The sequence below is a fragment of the Paroedura picta genome, chromosome 1, assembly GCF_049243985.1.
Source record: "Paroedura picta isolate Pp20150507F chromosome 1, Ppicta_v3.0, whole genome shotgun sequence".
NCBI lineage: Eukaryota > Metazoa > Chordata > Lepidosauria > Squamata > Gekkonidae > Paroedura > Paroedura picta.
This window is the reverse complement of record NC_135369.1, coordinates 9,759,831-9,782,664: the sequence shown is the minus strand read 5'-3', so window position 1 is coordinate 9,782,664 and position 22,834 is coordinate 9,759,831.

Below are 22,834 nucleotides of genomic sequence, written 5' to 3'. Positions count from 1 at the left end.
ATGGTTCATTTGTATGTATATAGTCAGATGAGGGGACAAACTGTCTAAGTCAAGAATCATTACACATGTTACAGAAAGCAGGGTGAGAAAGCTAGCAGGCCATACAATATGAGTGAGGCAACAGCTTGAAGACCAAATTAGGTTTCCAGGTCAAAACTGTCAGGTTGAGAACCATGATTAGCATCTCAACTTGAAAACGTTACCCATTTCCTTATTTGTCTGCTGGTATTTACATCCTTCTGCCTGGCCCAACAAGATCCAGGGTTAGGCAACCACAAGCCAATTTTACAGTTAGATTAAGACAGTTAGGACAACTCTCAGAAAACAGCCAAAAAAAGCTGGAGTGTCAAAAGGAGAGAAAAATTCTGTTGATCTCCCTAGGGTTGGTTCATCCCTGTAGCACATGGAGTACATGCTACAAGTCCTGGGCTTCCAGGGACCCTGCACAGTGTCTCCCCCCAGTGGATCACGGCTGGAACAACTCTCCTCCCCTATTTTCCTTTATTACGAACACTTAGAATGACTTCCCTTTCCACTCTGGAGGCCCCTCCACCCACAGCCTGGCTGCTCCCATTGCAATACTACTCTTCTAGGTCCCTGTGAATCCCTCAACTGACTTTGGTGCTATGGGTCCTTCTAATCCTTAAACTACTCCTGGATCTCCCCTCTCAATATAAATAATATTAGAACTTTATGGTAGGAAATAAACTGGCCTCAACTGGGGCCAGGACTTACAGAGCCCTGGCCTGGTGGAACACTCTTCCTAGTGACATCAGGGCCCTCCAGGATCTCTGGAGAACCTGTAAGATAGGGCTGTTCCGCCAGGTCTATGTTTGAGGCCAGAAAACTGACACAGACATAATTCTGGCCTCCCTATATGAAATCCAGAGCTGAGAACCATCTTGCATGAATCTGCCCAACACTGACCAAGCCCCTTCCCCTAGGAGGTTTTAGCTTCATCAGAGAGGTGGCTTTTAACTTATTAATTTTAAAATTTAGTATATTTAATTTTAAAAACCCAGTTCTTCTTCTACATCCCGCTGACTTTCCTTGTAAAATCCGTGACACGGAAATTTCACGTCCTGTTTGGAAAGATCAGCAGGTTGGAGCCATCTTAAATGGCTGTGCACAGCTTAGGCATCCCTAGATCCAGCAAATGTGAAAAACAGGATGTGCCAGAAAATAGTTGATAAGAAAGGCAAAAAAAAAAAGTGAGTTCATGAAGAGAAGTATGATGAGCTCGTAGACAGGCCTGATAAGGTCAAAAGAATTCCTCAGCAGATGCATCTTGCGTAAGACAGATGTGATGAAGTTGTGTAACCAAAGTTAAATGCTTGGCAGGTTGATTCTTGGCTATTCTTGCTGGGATACCCTTTGTACAAATAGAAGAAGAGTTGGTTCTTATATGCTTCTTTTCGCTACCCGAAGGAGGCTCAAAGCGGCTTACAGTCGCCTTCCCTTTCCTCTCCCCACAACAGACACCCTGTGAGGGAGGGGAGGCTGAGAGAGCCCTTATATTATTGCTCAGTCAGAACTGCTTTCTCAGTGCTGTGGTGTGTCCAAGGCCACCGAGCTGGCTTCAGGCGGATGACTGGGAATCAATCCCGGCTCACCAGATCAGAAATCCACGCTCTTAACTACTACACCAAGCTTGTTCTCTTAGTAATGCCCTCTAAATTCAGCAGAGGACACCCTGTTTCTTGATCTCTGGTCTTGGACTTCCTTCAAAGATAGGGCTTGCCAATTGACCCTCTCAACAACTGAAGCCAGATTTTGGCACAGAGTAGGTAGGGTACGACTGGGGAGCGTATGGTGATGAAAAGCGGAATCCACCTGTCAGAGCAGAGCTGATACAGCATTCCCGATAAGGAGTTCACCAAACCGGTTACGACAGTCAGTGTAGCAGCACTTCTTGTCACTCCTTGCAGCGGACGGTTGTTTAAATACAGCAGCACACCTTTCACCTGCTCTTCCCTACACAACTCTAATGCCAGCTTAACCCAGTTTGTCACAGTCAAGTCTGCTTAACTGATGAATGCAGTTTGTCACACTCAAGAAAGATACACCTTTGCCAGAAAGGGGATTGACATTGCCTAAATTACAAACTATCGGCCTTCTCTGTGCTTTCTTAGAACACCCGTGTCCTCCTTATGGGGAATGGTATTCACATGGACCGTTTATGCACTGGAGGTTTCATGCCGGGCTGCAGGGTGGAGTTTTAGTTGTGGCAGGTTGCCCCATCTTTTCCTGCATCCACATGGGGGAGCATTTGGCCTGGTGTGCCTCATCCGCCCCCAATTTGTGCTCGTGCACAGGAGCTAGGGCAGTGAAGTTCCCAGTGCATAAACGGTCATGAAGACACATGGGGCTGCCTTCCACTGAGTCTGATCCTTGGTCCATCAAGGTCAGTTTGGCCTACCTTGACCAGCAGTGGATCTCCAGGGGCCTTTCACATAACCTACTGCCTGGCCCTTCTTCAGTGGAGATGCCAGGGACTGAACCGGGGCCCTTCTGCGCTCCAAGCAGGGGTTCTACCACTGAGCCACACTAACTTCCTGTCTTGGAACAAAAATTCTGTTCAAGGCAGCATCCTTAGGTGGGTTCCAATTGGTTAAAGCCATTCTGTTGAGAACAGCTGGCAATGCTATGAGCAAAGCAGAGAGCTTGTCGGGGACCCGCTTGCTAACTGAAAAAACAGGGTGCCCCTTTGAAGAAAACGTCACGCCAGGCCTGGTGAACGATACAACAGGAACAAGCTTTATTTCAGCAACGTGGAGTCCGCTGGTATGGAGTAAGAGCTTCCACCGAACTCCAGGTGGAAGCTCCCTTTTATACAAAACCCACCTCCTTAGGCTGTATTGCCCCACCCAGTACTTGCGGAGGGAACATGCTGATACAATCATGACTCATGCACATATGCGAGGTTTTCCGGGGTTCCTGATGGCCCATTTTCCTGGAACAAAGGGCCATCTCCGGGCCCTTGTCAAAAGGTGGAGGGGGACATTGAGGTTCTTTAGCGGCCATTGCCACCTCAACGATCGGGTGGGGCGCCCAGCTGCCGGCTTGCCTATGATCACCATGCCCTACCTCCGCGATCGCGGGCGCCTCTGATGGCGGGGTTCGGTCCGGTTCCCCAGCCACCAAGGACAGAACCACGACATTCTGCCCCCCCAAAGGTCCATTCTCCAACCCCCCGGGACGGCCAGGATACCGCTTGTGGAAACGTTCAGTGAGTCGGGGCGCAAGGACGTCGGCTGCCCAGACCCATTCCCGGTCCCCCAAAGCGAAGTCCTTCCATTCCACGAGGTACTGCAACTTCCCCCTGTGGAGTCTAGAGTCCAGGATATCCGCCACCTCGTGGTGCTCCCCCCCCGGCAGGACCTCGGGCGCTGGCGGGGAAAACACGGGGTGCCAAACGTCACCGTCCGGAGTCTTTTTTAGAAGGCTCACGTGAAAGACGGGATGGATGTGCCGGAGGTTCTTGGGGAGCTTGAGCTTGACCGAAACTTCGTTGATCGGGGCCAAGACCTCGAAAGGCCCCAAAAACCGAGGGCCTAGCTTCTTGCTGGGCAAATTCAACCGTAGGTTCCGGGTGGAAAGGTAAACTCGATCCCCCGGTCGGATCTCTTCAGCTGGTCGTCTCTTCCGGTCGGCGTCCTCTTTCTGCGCTGCCTTGACTTTGTGGAGCTGCTCCTGCAGCGACTTCCAGCAGCTCCCGGCACGCTTCCCCCACTCGCGAAGGTCGGCCGATTCCCGGGCGGGGACCTCTCCAAGCTCCGGGAAGTGTCTCAGGTCTGTCCCGTAGACGACGGCAAAAGGCGACATCTCCGTGCTGCTGTGGTCTGCGTTGTTGTACGCGAACTCGGCCAGGGGGAGCAGGGGCACCCAGGTGTCTTGATGATAGGAACCGAAACACCGCAAGTACTGCTCCAGTACTTGATTAACCCGCTCGGTCTGCCCGTCCGTCTGGGGGTGGTAAGCGGAGCTCAGCCCTTGCTCGATGTCTAACAGGCGCAGGAAAGCTTGCCAAAACCGGGACACGAATTGTGAGCCCCGATCGGAAATCACCTTGTCCGGCAGCCCGTGCAGTCGGAACACGTGATCCAGGAACATCCGAGCCAACCGTGAAGCACTGGGGACACTGGCGCAAGGAATGAAATGGGCCTGTTTGGAAAATAGATCTACCACCACCCAGATCACCGTTTTCCCCTTGCTGGGAGGCAAGTCTGTTATAAAGTCCATGGAGATCACTGACCACGGCCGGGTCGGGACCTCGAGCGGGTGCAGCAGACCTTTCGGCTTGCCAACCCCCGGCTTGCAGGTCAGGCAGACAGGACAACCACTGACGTAAGCTTTTGTGTCCCGCCGCAGACTGGGCCACCAAAACCGCCGCCGGGCCAACTTCCAGGATTTTACGAAACCGAAGTGCCCGGCGGTCTTAGCATCGTGGCAGAGGCTGAGGGCTTCCCGTCGTAGCCCTTCCGGGACGTAGACAGCCTCCCCCCTCCGCCAGAGACCGGAGTCCAAAATCAAAGAGTCCCGGAGCTCAGCCAGCTCCTCGTCTGTCCCGTAGGCTGCCACTAGGCGGTCTCGGAGCGGGGCGGTCGCCGGGTCGGGCTCCCATTCCTCCCTGGCCCGACGCCTAGTGACGACCCCCCGTCCCAGCTGCTCCTCACCAAACACGGACCTGGTGCAGGGAGCGTACCCCTCCCCATAATGCGGCAGACGGGAGAGGGCGTCCGCGAGGAAATTCTCTTTGCCGGGGATGTGACCAAGCTTGAAATTGTACCGCGAAAAGAACTCCGCCCACCTCATCTGTTTGGCGTTCAGGGATCGCGGTTGCCGGAGCGCCTCCAGATTCTTGTGATCTGTCCAGACCTCGAACGGCTCCTCTGTTTCCTCCAGCCAATGCCGCCATTCGGTGAGGGCGAACTTAATCGCAAACGCCTCCTTCTCCCAGGTAGACCAGTTCCGCTCCGTTTCGGCGAATTTTCGTGAGAGGTAGGCCGCCGGCCTCAGCTGTCCCGCCTTGTCTCGCTGCAGGAGAACCGCCCCGGCTGCTGCGTCGCTGGCGTCGACTTGTACCACCATCGGCTGGGTTGGGTCGACGTGCAGTAGCGTGGGCTCAGACGCGAAAGCTTGCTTGAGGGCCAGGAACGCTGCCTCCGATTTCTCATTCCAGCCGAGCGCTGCGCTGGGCCGCGTGGCGCGAGGACCTCTCCCCTTGGTACCTAGCAAGTCCGTGAGGGGAGCCACTACGGAGGAGTATCTGGGGATGAAGCCTCTAAAAAAGTTAGCAAACCCCAGGAAGCTTTGTAGCTGTTTCCGGGTGCGGGGCCTTTCCCAGGCCAGCACCGCCTGCACCTTCTCGGGGTCCATAGCTATGCCCTGGGCTGAGATGCGGTAGCCCAAATAGTCCAGGGAGGGACGGTGGAATTCGCACTTAGCCAGCTTCACGTATAGGTGGTTTGCCAGCAGGCGCTTTAACACCTCCCTCACCAGGGTCACGTGCTCTTGGGGATCTTGGCTGTAGATCAGGACGTCATCCAAATAAACAACCACCCCCTGAAACAGAAGGTCGTGCAACACCTCATTAATTAGACTCATGAAAACCCCAGGTGCCCCGCTTAAACCGAACGGCATCACTTTAAATTCGAATTGTCCCAATTGACAGTTAAACGCTGTTTTCCACTCATCCCCCTCCCGGATGCGTACCCGGTAGTACGCCTCCCTTAGGTCCAGCTTAGTGAACAGAGTCCCTTTGCCCAGCCGGGCCAGCAAATCCGGGATCAGCGGGAGGGGGTAAGCGTTCCCCGCTGCGATGGCGTTGAGGCCCCGGTAGTCCTGGCACAGCCGTCGGGACCCATCCTTTTTCCGGACGAACAAGACTGGAGCTCCCATGGGACTGGAAGCGGGCCGGATGAAACCTCGGGCCAGATTTTTACCCAAAAACTCCCGGAGGTCCTTGAGCTCACCCTCACTCATCTTGTAGATGCGCCCTTTGGGTAGTACCCGCCCCCTCTGGGATGTTGATAGCGCAGTCCGTGCGGCGGTGTGGGGGTAGCTCGTCCGCTTCCCGCTCGCTGAAAACGGCTGCGAGGTCTCGGTACTCTGGCGGGACCTCGGGCTCTGGTATCTCCTGCTGCGCTGCCGCCGCTCCCCTGGGACGCGCCGCCGTCCTCTTGTGGCTGGAATTCTCGTGGGGGACCCGATGCCGTGCACCCACCGTCAAGTCGAACTTCAGGGTCCCCGCCCGCCAGTCCACCACGGGGTTGTGTTCCTTCAGCCAATCCAGGCCCAACACCGCCCGATATCCCGCTACGGGGACCTGGATCAGCCACCGCAGCTCTTGGTGGTCCCCTATGTGGATGGCGATAGGACCCACCTCCTCCCCGAAAGGTCCCCCCTGAATCGGGCTGCCGTCCATCTGGACGAAAACCAGGGGAACCTTCCGAATGCGCTTCGGTAGCCCCAAAGCCCGGGCTATCTGGGGGTGGACCATGCTGTGGTCGCATCCAGAGTCCAAAAGAGCCTCCCCCACCCAACTTAGTCCGTTCTCTGGGTTCCGGAGCTCTAAAATTACCACGTTCGGAGGTCGCGCCTCATGCTGTAGGGGTTTTCCCTCGCACCGCGGGACCTGCTGCCCGGCGCCGTCTACAGCAGGTCCTGGCCGTTTCCCGTCGCCTGGGCGCTTCCCGGTTCGTTGCGGAGGTCCTCCGCCCGGCGTGCCTGCTGGGGGCGTGTCGCACCTCCCCCCTGGGAGAGCCCGCGGTCCTCCCCCCCTTGCCGTTGGCACGCTGCTGCGAAATGTCCTGACCCCCCGCATTTCAGGCACAGACCTTCCCGGCGTCTCCTTTCCCGCTCGGGGTTCGGGGGTCGTTTGGGGCGAGAGTTGTCGGGGCCCGGTCTCGGCGCCTCGGCTGACCTGCCTTTGGCCTCCCGGGGGGGTGCGGCGGCCCAACCCAGGCTGGCTTCCAGCTTGGCGACCACAAAACACCACCCCTCCAGTGTAGACAGATCTTCTTCCGTCCCCTTGATCACGGCCCATTCCCTGAGCTTCGGGTTAAGGCCCTCCCGGAAGTACTCGATTTGGGTCTCCTCGTTCCAGGAGAACACCTTGCCTGCTTCCCTCCGGAAAATGTCTATATAGTCCATAACCCCCCTAGTACCCTGTCGAAGTCCCTTGATCCGACTCTTTGCCTTGTCCTCAGCCTGGGGGTCCTGGAATCGTCGGCGGAGCGCGACCACGAAGTCCTGCAGGTCCCGAGTTGCCGGGTCGCCGCGCTCGGCCAACCCTAGGTACCACTGACCCGCCTTGCCCTGGAGACACGAGGCCACCCCCCAGACCAAGTCCTCGGAGTCCTCATACCGGTCTCCATACCTCCGGGCATGCGTCAGCGCGTGGAGGAGGAACTGCGGGAGGTCGTCCGGCGTCCCGTCGAAACGCGCCTTAAGCTCTGGGGGGGAACGTTTTGGAGAGTAGTCCGACCCCCTCCGGATCCGGGATTCTCGGCGTCCGCCGTCTCGTCCTGCTCCGCTCCACCGGCTACCAACTTGCCCAACGATGCCGTGCCGCTCCCTGCCTTGCACGTCGCTCCTGCGTTGGTCCGGCTCTCGCCGCCCCGTCGGCTCACCCGCTCCCCCGAGATCCTCTGCTGTCTCGCCTCTCCGCTGGCCGTCTCGCCTACTCGGGACTGAAAACTGCTCCGGGTCGGGGTCCGGGGCCCGCTCACCAGTGCCGGGCTCGTCCTCGTCGCTGGAGACGTCCTCACTCGACGCGATCCCCTCCGCCGTTGTATTACCAGTCCCTCCGGGCCCGGCCCGAGCTTGCTCACGGGCTTCAGCTGCCTGCAAGCGCCTGGCCAAGTCCGCCATGGCCCGCCGCAGGTCCTCTAGGGATTCCTCAGGTCCTACCGGGCGAAGCGCCTGCCTCAGCTGGGTGTCCCAGGTTGGGGCCAACCCCCCAGACCTCGGCGCGCTCCCCGCCGTGCTTGGGAACCCCATGGCCCGGCGCCTTCCCTTGGCCGCCGCTGCCGAGGGTCTCGGGGTCCCGGACAGCTGCTCCTGGCCCCCCGATTTTCGGAGGAAATCTCCCGGGGACATTAAACTCATGTTCCCGGGGTTCGTGGGGGTCGAGACCGCCCCGTTGCTTGAAAACGCCATCTCTGGATCCGTCCCGATAAGCGCTCGGATGCGATGCCGACCCTGGAGTTCGGTGGGAAGCTCTTACGATGTCGGGGACCCGCTTGCTAACTGAAAAAACAGGGTGCCCCTTTGAAGAAAACGTCACGCCAGGCCTGGTGAACGATACAACAGGAACAAGCTTTATTTCAGCAACGTGGAGTCCGCTGGTATGGAGTAAGAGCTTCCACCGAACTCCAGGTGGAAGCTCCCTTTTATACAAAACCCACCTCCTTAGGCTGTATTGCCCCACCCAGTACTTGCGGAGGGAACATGCTGATACAATCATGACTCATGCACATATGCGAGGTTTTCCGGGGTTCCTGATGGCCCATTTTCCTGGAACAAAGGGCCATCTCCGGGCCCTTGTCAAAAGGTGGAGGGGGACATTGAGGTTCTTTAGCGGCCATTGCCACCTCAACGATCGGGTGGGGCGCCCAGCTGCCGGCTTGCCTATGATCACCATGCCCTACCTCCGTGATCGCGGGCGCCTCTGATGGCGGGGTTCGGTCCGGTTCCCCAGCCACCAAGGACCGAACCACGACAGAGCTTTGAGGAAGGAAATAATTCCTTTTGTGATTCAGTCTTTCTATCACCTGCTACCAGCTGGTGCTTGTTTGTTTGTTTGTTTAAGTGAGCTTTGAAAAATCCAGAAGCTATCTGATTAGCAATTCATTCCTCTACAGTGACAGGTTACAAACACCTATTAAATGTTCACCTATGTTTATATCTCTGTTCATTCAAAGAGTGTAGTCAAGGGATCCATTCTCTACAATAGAAACCTCTCCAAATGCCAGTGGTTAAACACAAATATTACACTGAAGACTGAAGAAGAGTTGTTTTTCTGTACCCTGCTTTTTATGACCCGAAGATGTTTCAAAGTGGCTTACAATCCTCCTCCTTTCCTCTGCCCACAACAGACACTCCGTGAGGGAGGTGAGGCTGAGAGAGCTCTGAGCGAACTGGGACTGGCCCTAGGTCACCCAGCTGGCTTCCTGTGGAGGAGTGAGGAATCAAATCCAGTTTTCCAGATTAGATGCCATGCTCTTAAGCACTTCACCAAGAGCAGCTTTCATTGAGGTAAACATCTGAGTAAAAAATTGGGTGCCCAGATGACTGAGAGGGAAGGATGCCAGAATGGTAGAGTTCAATCTCATCAGACCTTAGAAGAAGAAGAAGAAGAAGAAGAAGAAGAAGAAGAAGAAGAAGAAGAAGAAGAAGAAGAAGAAGAAGAAGAAGAAGAAGAAGAAGAAGAAGAAGAAGAAGGGTTGGTTCTTATATGCCGCTTTTCTCTACCCGGAGGAGTATCAAAGTGGCTGACATTCACCTTCCCTTCCTCTCCCCACAACAGACACCCTGTGAGGTAGGTGAGGCTGAGAGAGCCCTGAGATTACTGAAGAAGAAGCAGAGTTAGTTCTTATATCCCGCTTTTCTCTACCCGAAGGAGTCTCAAATTACTGTTTGTATGCCGCTTTTCTCTACCCGGAGGAGTATCAAAGTGGCTTACAATCACCTTCCCTTTCCTCTCCCTACAACAGAAACCCTGTGAGGGAGGTGAGGCTGAGAGAGCCCTGAGATTACTGAGGAAGAAGAAGAGTTAGTTCTTATATGCCACTTTTCTCTACCTGAAGAAGTCTCAAAGCAGCTTACAATCGCCCTCCCTTTCCTCTCCCCACAACAGACACCCTGTGAGGTGGGTGAGGCTGAGAGAGCCCTGAAGTTTTATCAGTGCTATGGCGAGCCCAAGGTCACCCAGCTGGCGGCATGTGGGGGAGTGCAGAATCGAACCTGGTATGCCAGATTAGAAGTTCGCACTCCTAACCACTACACCAAACTGGCCTTCCTACACCCAACTGGCTCTTAGAATAAAAGACCACCAAGGAAGACCTTGTAGAGGAATGCAGTGGCAAACACTTGTCTTGAAAGACCCTTGATGAGTTCACCGTAGGTCAGTTGAATCTTGATGGTTCATTTGTATGTATATAGTCAAATGAGGGGACAAACTAAGTTAAGAATCATTACACACGTTACAGAAAGCAGGGCGAGAAAGCTAGTAGGCCATACAATAAGAGTGAGGCAACAGCTTGAAGACCAAATTAGGTTTCCAGGTCAAAACTGTCAGGTTGAGAACCATGATTAGAATCTCAACTTGAAAACGTTACCCGTTTCCTTATTTGTTTGCTGGTATTTACATCCTTCTGCCTGGCCCAACAAGATCCAGGGTTAGGCAACCACAAGCCAATTTTACAGTTAGATTAAGACAGTTAGGACAACTCTCAGAAAACAGCCAAAAAAAGCTGGAGGGTCAAAAGGAGAGAAAAATGCTGTTGATCTCCCTAGGCTTGGTTCATCCCTGTAGCACATGTAGAATATGCTACAAGCTCTTTGCTTCCAGGGACCCTGCACAGTGTCTCCCCCCAGTGGATCATGGCTGGAACATCTCTCCTCCCCCATTTTCCTTTATTACGAACACTCAGGTTGTTTTCACACAAGGACCAATGTTGCCAATTGGTTCCACAAAGTGGAAATGCTATTTTTAAAAGTGCAATCTCGGCGTTATGCATACCTGCATTTGTAGTGGAATCCAGTACCGTTTCATTCGTTTCCCACAGGTTTCTGGTCTCGCAGGAATCGCTAGACAGGAAGCAATTTTTTCTGTGCTTTGTCCCACCCCTGGCCATCAATCAAACGAACAGCCAATGGGCGGTTTTTATCATGCTCCGGGAAAGCCCCTTTCCCTTTAAGCACAGGTATAAAAAAAAACACACGTTGCAACGAATATGCGTTAATTCGTTGCAACGGTGAGACCCATCTAGCTGGCAGTTGGTGTGTGAGCTGGCGAGTCATGGTTACCACGCTCCCCCGAGTGAAAAGAAAAATCCCCCCCTGCACGGGCGCGATTTTTGGCCGAAAATAAAGGGAACTTGCAAACGGGGCTGTGTTGTGCTTGGGGACTTAGGGGAGCTTTAAAGCACTTCTGTGGAGGGACTGTAGCCGGAGAAGCCATGCTAGGTGAATGAAGCCTCGCTGGTTTGTTGCTTTTTGCTTGCTCCGAGAGAAAAAAAATGGCAATTGCTTCGCCAGAAGTTCGGAGGAGAGAGCCAGGGGGAGGAACTTTGTTGGAACCGCAACAATGGGAACGCACAGGTCTTTTTCGCTAGTGTTGCAGATTGTTTGCAAGAGTGTAGCACTTTTCGGAGGGTGAATCCACTTTTCCCGATTACCCTTTAAGCGCTACAACGAAGTTCTTTTCGCGGAACTTTTTCAGGAGTGTGGCAGATTCTGTGCGACGTCTTGCGGAACTGCAAATTAATAGCGTTTACAATTTGCAAGCCTTCTGCTATATTAAAGTCATGCGGAATGGCCATCAGAATGGCTTCCCTTTCCACTCTGGGGGCCACTCCACCCACAGCCTGGCTGCTCCCATTGCAATAGTACTCTTCTAGGTCCCTGTGAATCCCTCAACTGTCTTTGGTGCTATGGGCCCCTCGAATCCTTAAACCACTCTGGATCTCCCCTCTCAATATAAATAATATTAGAACTTTATGGAAGGAAATAAACTGGCCTCAACTGGGGCCAGGACTTCCTCAGCCCTGGCCCTGGCCTGGTGGAATGCTCATCCTAGAGACATTAGGGCCCTCCAGGATCTCAAGCAATTCTGGAGAACCTATAAGATAGGGCTGTTCCGCCAGGTCTATGTTTGAGGCCAGAAAACTGACACGGACATAATTCTGGCCTCCCTATATGAAATCCAGAGCTGAGAACCATCTTGCATGAATCTGCCCAACACTGACCAAGCCCCTTCCCCTAGGAGGTTTTAGCTACATCAGAGAGGTGGCTTTTAACTTATTAATTTTAATATTTAGCGTATTTAATTTTTAAAAAACCCAGTTCTTCTTCTGCATCCCGCTGATTTTCCTTGTGAAATCCGTGACACGGAAAGATCACGTCCTGTTTGGAAAGATCAGCAGGTTGGAGCCATCTTAAATGGCTGTGCACAGCTTAGGCATCCCTAGATCCAGCAAATGTGAAAAACAGGATATGCCAGAAAATAGTTGATAAGAAAGGCAAAAAAAGAAAAAGTGAGTTCATGAAGAGAAGCATGATGAGCTCGTAGACAGGCCTGATAAGGTCAGAATAATTCTTCAGCAGATGCATCTTGCGTAAGACAGACGTGACGAAGTTGTGTAACCAAAGGTAAATGCTTGGCAGGTTGATTCTTCTCTCACATATAAGCTGGCAAAACGTTTTCTTGGATGGAACCCTTGGCTATTCTTGCTGGGATCCCCTTTGTACAAATAGAAGAAGAGTTGGTTCTTATATGCCTCTTTTCTCTACCCGAAGGAGGCTCAAAGCGGCTTACAGTCGCCTTCCCTTTCCTCTCCCCACAACAGACACCCTGTGAGGTGGGTAAGGCTGAGAGAGCCCTGAGATTACTGAAGAAAAAGAAGAGTTGGTTCTTATATGCCGCTTTTCTCTACCCGAAGGAGGCTCAAAGCGGCTTACATTTGCCTTCCCTTTCCTCTCCCCACAACAGAAACCCTGTGAGGTGGGTGAGGCTGAGATATCACTGCTCGGTTAGAACAGTTTTATCAGTGCCGTGGTGAGCCCAAGGTCACCCACCTGGCTGCATGTGGGGGAGTGCAGAATCGAACCCGGCATGCCATATTAGAAGTCTGCACTCCTAACCACTACACCAACCTCTTTGCTTGGACAGAATCTCCCTGATGGTGTCTCTGTTGGGTTGAGGCACAGTGGACAATGGGCCATTTGGTCAACATAATCACCTGCCATTTTCTATAATTTGTCATTAAGCCTGCTCAGACACCTGCCAGCTTGTCTCACATCTCGTTCAGCGACAGTGAGCAGGGAGGTAAATCCTCAAGGGGTAGATTTATGGCTTATGATGAACAGGTTAGGTTCTATCTCTCTTGGAGGGCCACCAATGTGAGCTGATGGAATAATAGGTAAAGGTAAAGGTAAAGGTATCCCCTGTGCAAGCACCGAGTCGTGTCTGACCCTTGGGGTGACGCCCTCCAGCGTTTTCATGGCAGACTCAATACGGGGTGGTTTGCCAGTGCCTTCCCCAGTCATTACCGTTTACCCCCCAGCAAGCTGGGTACTCATTTTACCGACCTCGGAAGGATGGAAGGCTGAGTAAACCTTGAGCCGGCTGCTGGGATTGAACTCCCAGCCTCATGGGAAGAGCTTTAGACTTCATGTCTGCTGCCTTACCACTCTGCGCCACAAGAGGCTCTGATGGAATAATAGGAAGAGACAATGAGAAAACAGTAGTTGAGAGGGTCGTGGGAAGCAACTCGGGAGTTGAGAGGGAAAAGTGTATGTTTGGAAAAAGGTTGCTTAAAGCTGACTGAAAAGATTCCATTTGTAGCAAAGGATTCCAGTTGTGGGTCCAGAGTTCCAAAGTTCAGTGGAAGCGAAACATTATGCCTTTCATCTTACTTTCTTCAGTGTTATATTTAATCCATAAATAGAAGTGAACATCTTGTTTGGTTTAACTCTATGGCAGGGGTAGTCAAACTGCAGCCCTCCAGATGTCCATCTGCTGTCAGGGGCTCATGGGAATTGTAGTCCATGGACATCTGGAGGGCCCCAGTTTGACTACCCCTGCTCAATGGGCTGTGAACATACCCAATAAGTCAATACTAGGGGCTCACAGTTCAGCTCAAAATAAGCCGATTTTCTCTACCCGAAGGAGGCTAACAACAAATAAGCCTAACAACAACAACAAAAACAACAAAAACAACAAAAACAACAACAACAACAACAACAACAACAACAACAACTGCGTCTTTATTTTTATAACCTGCCCTTCCCAGTTGGCTCAGGGTAGTTAACAACAGGCATGCACCATTGAACAATGCTTTTTTTTTAAAGGTCAGATTCTGCACATACACTTTTAATGTACCTTCTTTTGAAGCAGATTTTCCTGTTTTGGCCAAGAAAATGCAGCTGTAAAAGCACACTGGAAGTGTATTATCCAGTGTGTGCACAACAGGAATTAATGGAAGAGATAGATAGATAGATAGATAGATAGATAGATAGATAGATAGATAGATAGATAGATAGATAGATAGATAGATAGATAGATAGATAGATAGATAGATAGATAGATAGATAGATAGATAGATAGATGTAAAGGTAAAAGGTAAAAGGTAAAAGGTAAAAGGTAAAAGGTAAAAGGTATAGGTAAAGGTATCCACTGTGCAAGCACTGGGTCACGTGTAACCCTTGGGGTGACGCCCTTCAGCGTTTTCATGGCAGACTCAATACGGGGTGGTTTTCCAGTGCCTTCCCCAGTCATTACCATTTACCCCCCAGCAAGCTGGGTACTCATTTTACCGACCTCGGAAGGATGGAAGGCTGAGTTGACCTTGAGCCAGCTGCTGGGATCGAACTCCCAGCCTCATGGGCAGAGCTTTCAGACTGCATGTCTGCTGCCTTACCACTCTGCGCCACAAGAGGCTCATATATATCTATATATACACAGAGAGAGAGAGAGAGAGAGAGAGAAAGAGAGAGAGATCTTGATTTCATTGAAAGGTTCAGTTTTATAATAGATTATCGACTGGAATGGGTCATTAAAGAAAACTCCTGTGATCTCTTACATCTCTGGCGACTAAGTAAACCAGCCCAGCTCACAATGGTATGAACGGAATATGTAATGCTAGCTCTGAATTGTTTGCATTGTTCGATAGAAGTCTTCTTCTCATTCCTGCTCCACCATTATCCTGTTTTTTGCAGGATGATTAATAACAATAACAATAAGCCAGTGACACCATTGCGGTGACCAAAGCTATCATAACTACTGACGTGTCAAAATCCCAGACACCGATGATCCTATCTTGAATTCCTATGGGAATGCCAACTGCATAGAAAGAAGTCACATCCTAGGCTATTAGCCTGCCCACACATTTCCCTGGATGATGTAATCATGGCTGCTTAAGTTGTTGCTTGAAGAATTCTGTGGGTTCAGTTGGCAAGCACAACCGTTCCTTACTCCTTACTACGCCATTCTTATGGGTCTGGTTAGGTAATGAAAGATTTGGATGAGGCCTTGGCTTATGAAGAAGAAGACATTTTGGTTTCCGTGGCCTAATTCAACCAAGAAGGGAAATGAGGAGGTTGAATGCAGAACTGGGAGGAATTGGTTGCCATGTAATCTCCCCCTAAGAAGACTCCCCAGTCTTATTTTCCCTTCCTATATCTGAAGGCATGGCTCTTGAAAGCTCATCTGTAACCACTATGCCACAATTCCCAAAGGTCAGTCCTCTTCCACACTCAATGAACATTCCACACCATAGGTTCTTCTCACCCATCTCTCCACACCCACACCCTCATTTGTCATCACGTCACCACAACCCCCCACACAGCACACATATTCAACCTTATGCCCTTACACACTGGACAACCCCTCTCCTTATTCTTCCCAATGCCAAGGTCTCTCTATCCTAATCACTCTCTTCCTTTCTACCTCCATCTCTCTTTGCTATTACCCCTGTGCCCCCTGCTAGCACCTGTGTTCTTATGAGGGGAAGGCCCCGGCCTCCCTGCCCTGTTGCTGGCCCTGCAGAGGGACTGGCTGGCCCCTGTGTGAGGCAGGAGGCTGGACTGGAGGGACCCTCCCTGGTCTGACCCAGCAGGGCTCTCCTGTGTCCTTATGAGGGGAAGGCCTGGCCTCCCTGCCCTGTTGCTGGCCCTGCAGAGAGACTGGCTGGCCCGTGTGAGGCAGGAGGCTGGACGGGATGGACCCTCCCTGGTCTGACCCAGCAGGGCTCTCCTGATGTTCTTATGAGGGGAAGGCCTCGGCCTCCTGCTCTGTTGCTGGCCCTGCAGAGGGACTGGCTGGCCCCTGTGTGAGGCAGGAGGCTGGACTGGAGGGACCCTCTCTGGTCTGACCCAGCAGGGCTCTCCTGTGTCCTTATGAGGGGAAGGCCTCGGCCTCCTGCCCTGTTGCTGGCCCTGCAGAGGGACTGGCTGGCCCCTGTGTGAGGCAGGAGGCTGGACTGGAGGGACCCTTGGACTGATCCAGTAGGGTTCTTCTTATGTGGGGAAGGCCTCAGCATTTCTGCCCTGTTGTTTGCTCTCCAGAGGAACTGGTTGGCCACTGTGTGAGGCAGGATAATGGACTAGATCAGTGGTTCTCAACCTGGGGGTTCTCAACCTGAGGCCCCTTTGGGGGTCAAACAACCCTTTCACAGGGCAAGAAGCTTGGCCTGAGGGGTGCCATCTACACAACAACCTTGGGGGGTAGAGCGAGATAGAGCAGTGGAAAAGAGTGAGATTGGCATCGTGGGAAAAGAGGCAGAACTGAACTGGGAAACCCGAGAAAAAAAATTATATACAATCACGAACAATGGATATTCATGCCATAGGTCAGTTTTGAGTTACTTTCTGTGAAAGAACACTTGCATAATTTTATGGTTGGAGGTTACCAGAACACAAAGAACTATATTAAAGCTTCATGACATTAGGAAGATTGAGAACCGCTGGACTAGATGGACTACTGGTCTGGTCCAGCAGAACATTTCTGGTGTTCTTACACTATATACCACACGGTGGTGCTGCAGCAGGATTATAAATAGGTTTGGGAAGGCAGTGTATGCCTCTGAGCATTTACAGTGTGACATTCTGAAATTTGCTGCACTTTGCATCTTGCCCCTTCTATTTTATTTGATCAAAATGGAATTGGTTAGAAACAGCTTCCACACCCTTAAAAAAAGAGGGAAAGTGTTGGATTTCAGAGGGAGAATTGGGTAGAGAACTTAGAAGAGAATTTCTCTTAACTATGGTAGTCCCCTCTATGGTGAATGGTAGGATGCTGACTATTATCATTATTCCTTATGTGGAGCCAGTTTGGTGTAGTGGTTAGGAGTGCGGACTTCTAATCTGGCATGCCAGGTTCGATTCCCCGCTCCCCCACATGCAACCAGCTGGGTGACCTTGGGTTCGCCACGGCACTGATAAAGCTGTTCTGACCAAGCAGGAATATGAGGGCTCTCTCAATCTCACCCACCTCACAGGGTGTCTGTTGTGGGGAGAGGAAAGGGAAGGTGACTGGAAGCCGCTTTGAGCCTCCTTTGGGTAGGGAAAAGCCACATATAAGAACCAACTCTTCTTCTTCTTCTTCTTCTTCTTCTTCTTCTTCTATCTATTACCTGCCAGTCCCAGCAAGCCGGCTGGTGGCGGGTTAAAAGATTTTTAAAAACACAGAAAAATAAAACCTCATTAAAATAACAACCAATAGAAAAAGTCCAACATGATGGAAAACTCTCCTTTCCCATAATGGAACGCCTGCCTGGTCAGAGGATGATGTGCTGATGGGGGGAAATTAAGAAGTGAACGTTGACAGTCATCAGTGATATTCATGGTGAGGCCTAATCCTTTTAACTGGAGGAGCCTGGGATTGAACCTGGGACCTCTTGCATGCCAAGCAGAGGCTTTCCCACTGAGCCAGAGCCCTTACTGAGACTAGCTGCTCCTCTCCAAGGTCTCAGGCACAGGTCCACCATGGTACATATGCAGACATTGACAATAACTCAAATAGTATGCAAATGAAGGAATCTAAAGCAGCCAATTACTGACAGTTTAGAGCAGGGGTAGTCAAACTGCGGCCCTCCAGATGTCCATGGACTACAATTCCCAGAAGCCCTTGCCAGCATTCGCCGGCGAATGCTGGCAAGGGCTCCTGGGAATTGTAGTCCATGGACATCTGGAGGGCTGCAGTTTGTCTACCCCTGGTTTAGAGACTCTGGAAAGGAACCAATTGTTGAGCTCCGTTAAAGGCCAATCAGGTTATTGAGTGGGCTGCCTGATTAGTATATAAATTCAAGGGCTTCTGATGTTTGCTCTTTGATATTTCCTGTTGGCGTTGGTGTTGAATAAAGAGCCGTCATTTTTGAAGAAATTCACATCTGTGTCCGCTGAACCCACAGTCTTAACCCTTTTCATCACCTTCTGCCTCTGATCCTTTTAGTTGGAGATGCTGGGGACTGAGCCCTCTAGATGCCAAAAAGAGGCTCTACTACTGTGCCACGGCCCTTCCCTTCCATTGTTATTCTAACTTTTAGGAACAAGGACCCGTTTGGGAGGCAAACACCTGTGCGTTCAGATGGCAATCTGTTGAGATCCGAACCCTGCCCTGGCCCTTAAACCGGATATGGCAAGCAGTGTAATAAAAAACCAATCAAGAACTTGTTAAAAGCATTATCATAAGAATGGCTGTCTGGAGGATTGACACATTGCTTAACCATTTAGGAAGCCACACCAGCCTTTTCAAAGAACCAGCATTCAGATCACGGGTGTGCAGGAATGTAGGTAAACCGGAGTGTGAAATCCCCAGTTCACCACTGCTTTAGCAAGCACCTTTGTGTCCCAAGAAATCAGGGTTCTAAGCCCATCATGGGGCAATCAGCAGGAGCTCAGAAGAAGAAGAAGAAGTAGAAGAGGAGGAGGAGGAGGAGGAGGAGGAGGAGGAGGAGAAGAGCCAGGTTTTATATCCCACTTCTCTACCCAAAAGAGTCTCAAAGCAGCTTACAATCGCCTTCCCTTCCTCTCCCCACAACAGACATCGGGAGGCCGAGAGAGCTCTGACAGGACTGCTTGGCCCGAACAGAACTATCAGGACTGTGAACAGCCCAGGGTCACCCAGCTGGCGGAAGGTGGAGGAGCGGAGAATCAAACTCTGCTTGCCAGTTTACAAGCCACTTCTCTTAACTACTACACCACACTGGAGGGGTGGGGAGAGATCCAAATAAGCATTTCACCAGCAAGCTGAAATAACTTCTGACACAAATTCAAAAGGGGCATGAGAGCCTGGGAGAACTGCCACGCCCCTTGTAGCCGGAAGCAAGAGATGGGGGTGCAGATTCCTGGAGTGGGGAGGATCACAACAATTAACGCAAGGTGGTGACATCACCCGCAAGTTATGTCATTGGCACCAGGAGTTGTTTTATTTATTTATTTTATATACCACCTTCCCAGACTGGCTCAGGGCAGCGTACAACAACAATAACAAAAAGAGTTGATTAATTAAACAAGGCTAAAAACATTACAAACCTTTAAAACATCTCAGTGTAAACAGGACAATCTCTTTCTGGTGCAGCCCCTTCTGGTGTTCTCTCTGTCTTTGTGGCAAAAACTCTATGGTAAAATTAACTTCAGGACATAGAGTTTTGCCCCAAAACAGGAGCCTTACCCCTACATCACCAGCATGCCTGTCTGTGTTGTATTCAGTATAATATTTATACAGTACCGGCTGAGGGTGGGAGTCGTTACTGGTCTTTTTTGCCTCTTGTTTTATTGTTTAATAATGTAATCAGGGTTCATTATGGGGTTTTATTATGTTTTTATTCTTTTATTATGTAAACCGCTGTGAGCCCAATTGGGAACGGCAGCATATCTGTAAACAGCCCGTGGCGCCACGGGCGCCACGGACTGTATAAAGGAGTAAGGGGTAGTGGGGAGGAGTTAGGGCGGGACCGGTCCGGGATAAAAACTCGGGGGGGCCAAACAGGAGCCGCGAAGCGGCTCCTGATTGGCCCCTCCGAGTGTCAATCCCGCCCCAGGCAGACAATGGGGAGCCGCGCGAAGCGCGGCTCCCCATTGCCTGCTTCACTCGCTCGGAAAATGGCGGCCCGCCTGGTGAGAGCCTCGGCTGGGGGGTGGGCCGGGAAGCCTTCTCTTGGCCGGCCGAGCGCCCTCGCAGCGTTATGGACGCTGCGAGCCTGCTCCGCCGGCCGAGAGAAGGCTCCAGAGAGCCTCGGGGGGGTGGATGGGTGGGGGGGGGGACGGGAAGCCTTCTGCCGCAGGCCGTAGCGGGCTCACAGCGTCGTAGACGCTGTGAGCCCGCTCCGCCCAGCGGCAGAAGGCTCCAGAGAGCCTCGGGAGCGTCGGTGGGTGGGTGGGGGGGCGGGAAGCTTTCTGCCGCCGGGCGGAGCCGCCTCGCAGCGTCGCCGCCCGCCTCACCTCCGCCCGGACTACGGCGTTCAAAAGCCTGCCAGATCAGGAGCCGACGCCGACAAAAGGTACGCCGCTTCCCCTCCATGTAGCCCCGGCCCTCCCCAACACCTTCTGCGCTCCGCCGTGGGGAAGGGGGGCAAGCCTCCTGCGGCCCTGTGCTGCCCTGTGCTACGCCAGCCAGGCCTACCCTTGCCCCGTGCCAATGCCATCTAGCGCCCATTTTATCTACAGTAAAATGGGCTTAAAATCTAGTAAATTTAATAAATGAATAAATAAATTTAAATAAATAAATAAATGTGTTAATTAATCAAACATCAAAACGTGTCTTGTCTCCATTTTAATGACTGATGAAGCAACCAAAACGGACTCTAGATTTGCGTTGTTTTCAATGTTGAATTTTCATCAGTGTTTTTTTTTTCCTGAGTACAGAACATTACATTAAAGTTACACTCAGTGTAAATCCCATCCTGGTACATAAATTAACAAACCCAATTTACAAAAGAAGCATCCCTCCTCGGATTGTGCAAATTATCCTTGCAAATCTCCAATATTCCAATATTTTCCCTAAGATTCAAAGTATACATATTCGCTCTAAACATAATTTGTGCTTATATCAATATCATTCATATAAGGTAAATTCTTACCTATTCTATATTGCTGACAATCACAACTTTTTACTATATATCCTATAATAAAATATAAAGAATATTTATACCAACCGGAAAACATATTTGAAGAATTTAAATTATATAACTCTTGAAATGATGCTCTGGGCTGATCCTGCATTGAGCAGGGGGTTGGACTAGATGGCCTATATGGCCCCTTCCAACTCTATGATTCTATGATTCTGTGTTGTGACCCCTAGAGTTCCTTGGAGGAACTGGCACCCAAATGCCAGGAGGTCTCCCATACAAATACTAGCCAGTCTCAGCCCTGCTTAGCTTCCGGGATCAGGCTTGCTTAGGCTGTACAAGTCAGGGCTCATTTGGGCTTAATCTTCAGCAAAATAAAAGGAGGCAGTCAGTCTTCATATCATAGAATCATATAATCATAGAGCTGGAAGGGGCCATACAGGCCATCTAGTCCAACCCCCTGTTCAACGCAGGATTAGCCCTAAGCATCCTAAAGCATCCAAGAAAAGTGTGTATCCAACCTTTGCTTGAAGACTGCCAGTGAGGGGGAGCTCACCACCTCCTTAGGGAGCCTATTCCACTGCTGAACTACTCTGACTGTGAAAAACTTTTTCCTGATATCTAGCCTATATCGTTGTACTTGAAGTTTAAACCCATTACTGCGTGTCCTCTCCTCTGCAGCCAACAGGAACAGCATCCTGCCCTCCTCCAAGTGACAACCTTTCAAATACTTAAAGAGGGCTATCATGTCCCCTCTCAACCTCCTTTTCTCCAGGCTGAACATTCCCAAGTCCCTCAACCTATCTTCATAGGGCTTGGTCCCTTGGCCCCAGATCATCTTCGTCGCTCTCCTCTGTACCCTTTCAATTTTATCTACGTCCTTCTTGAAGTGAGGCCTCCAGAACTGCACACAGTACTCCATGTGTGGTCTGACCAGTGCCGTATACAATGGGACTATGACATCTTGTGATTTTGATGTGATATCCTAGGGGTCTAGAGAGGTATGACTTCCCTGGGCGACCTTGGACTCACAAACCCCTTTCGTCTGGTTCTAAGAGGAAAGGAACAGACTTGGGTGTCTCCCCAGTCCTCTCCTCTAACTGTTTCATTCTGCCAATTAAAAAAACAGCTTCTAAGATTCCATGCCACCTACACATTTGGAGCAATGACAACATAATTGGAAGGTGGTGGAAGGCACCCACATGCAACCTTCTCAGACATAAACAAAATTTCCAGCATAACTGATGGTAACCATAACTCTTGTATGCATGAGTCAAGAAAGAATGATCAGAGAATGGGGGCAGAGCTAAGAGGCAATTGGCCCTTTCCGCACCCTCTGTGCCCCAAAATGTGACTTCAGCACAGTATAAAAGGTCCTCTCCGCTGAGGTGCTTCATTCACTTGACCACGCCAACGGTGATATCTTCTTGGTGATCAGTCGGGTGAGTATAAGGATCTCTTTTCTCATATCAGTCTGTGGGATGGAGGAAGAGGGCTTTTGAACTGTCTTCTCCTGTGGCTACACCAGCTTTGTGGATATTGGGAAGGAAGAAGAAGAAGAGCTGTGTTTTTTCTATCCCTCTTTTTGCTACTCAAAGGGATCCTGAAGTTTGCTTACAAACACCGTTCCCTTCCTCTCCCCGCTAAAGACACCGTGTGAAGTCGGTGGGATGGAAAGAGATCTAAGCAAACTTCTCCACGAGAATAGCTCTAAGAGAACTGCGACAAGCCCAAGGTCGACCAGCTGGCTGCGTGTGGATAAGTGCGGAATATAGCCCAGTTATCTAGATTGAAGACAGCTGCTTTTAACCACTACACCATGCTGGTTCTCAAGTCTTTGTAGAAAACGGAAAGAATGGCCTTCCTTTCTGGTCTCTCCACCCAACTGAGATGCTCAAAATTATTAATAATTTTTGTGATGAAATCAACTAGGCATAATGCTTGAGGGAGTTATCTGCAAGGCAGGTTGGCTAGTTGTGAAGTAATGGGAGAGAGTTAGATCCTGTGCCTTCATGAAGACCATACTTGAACACTGATGC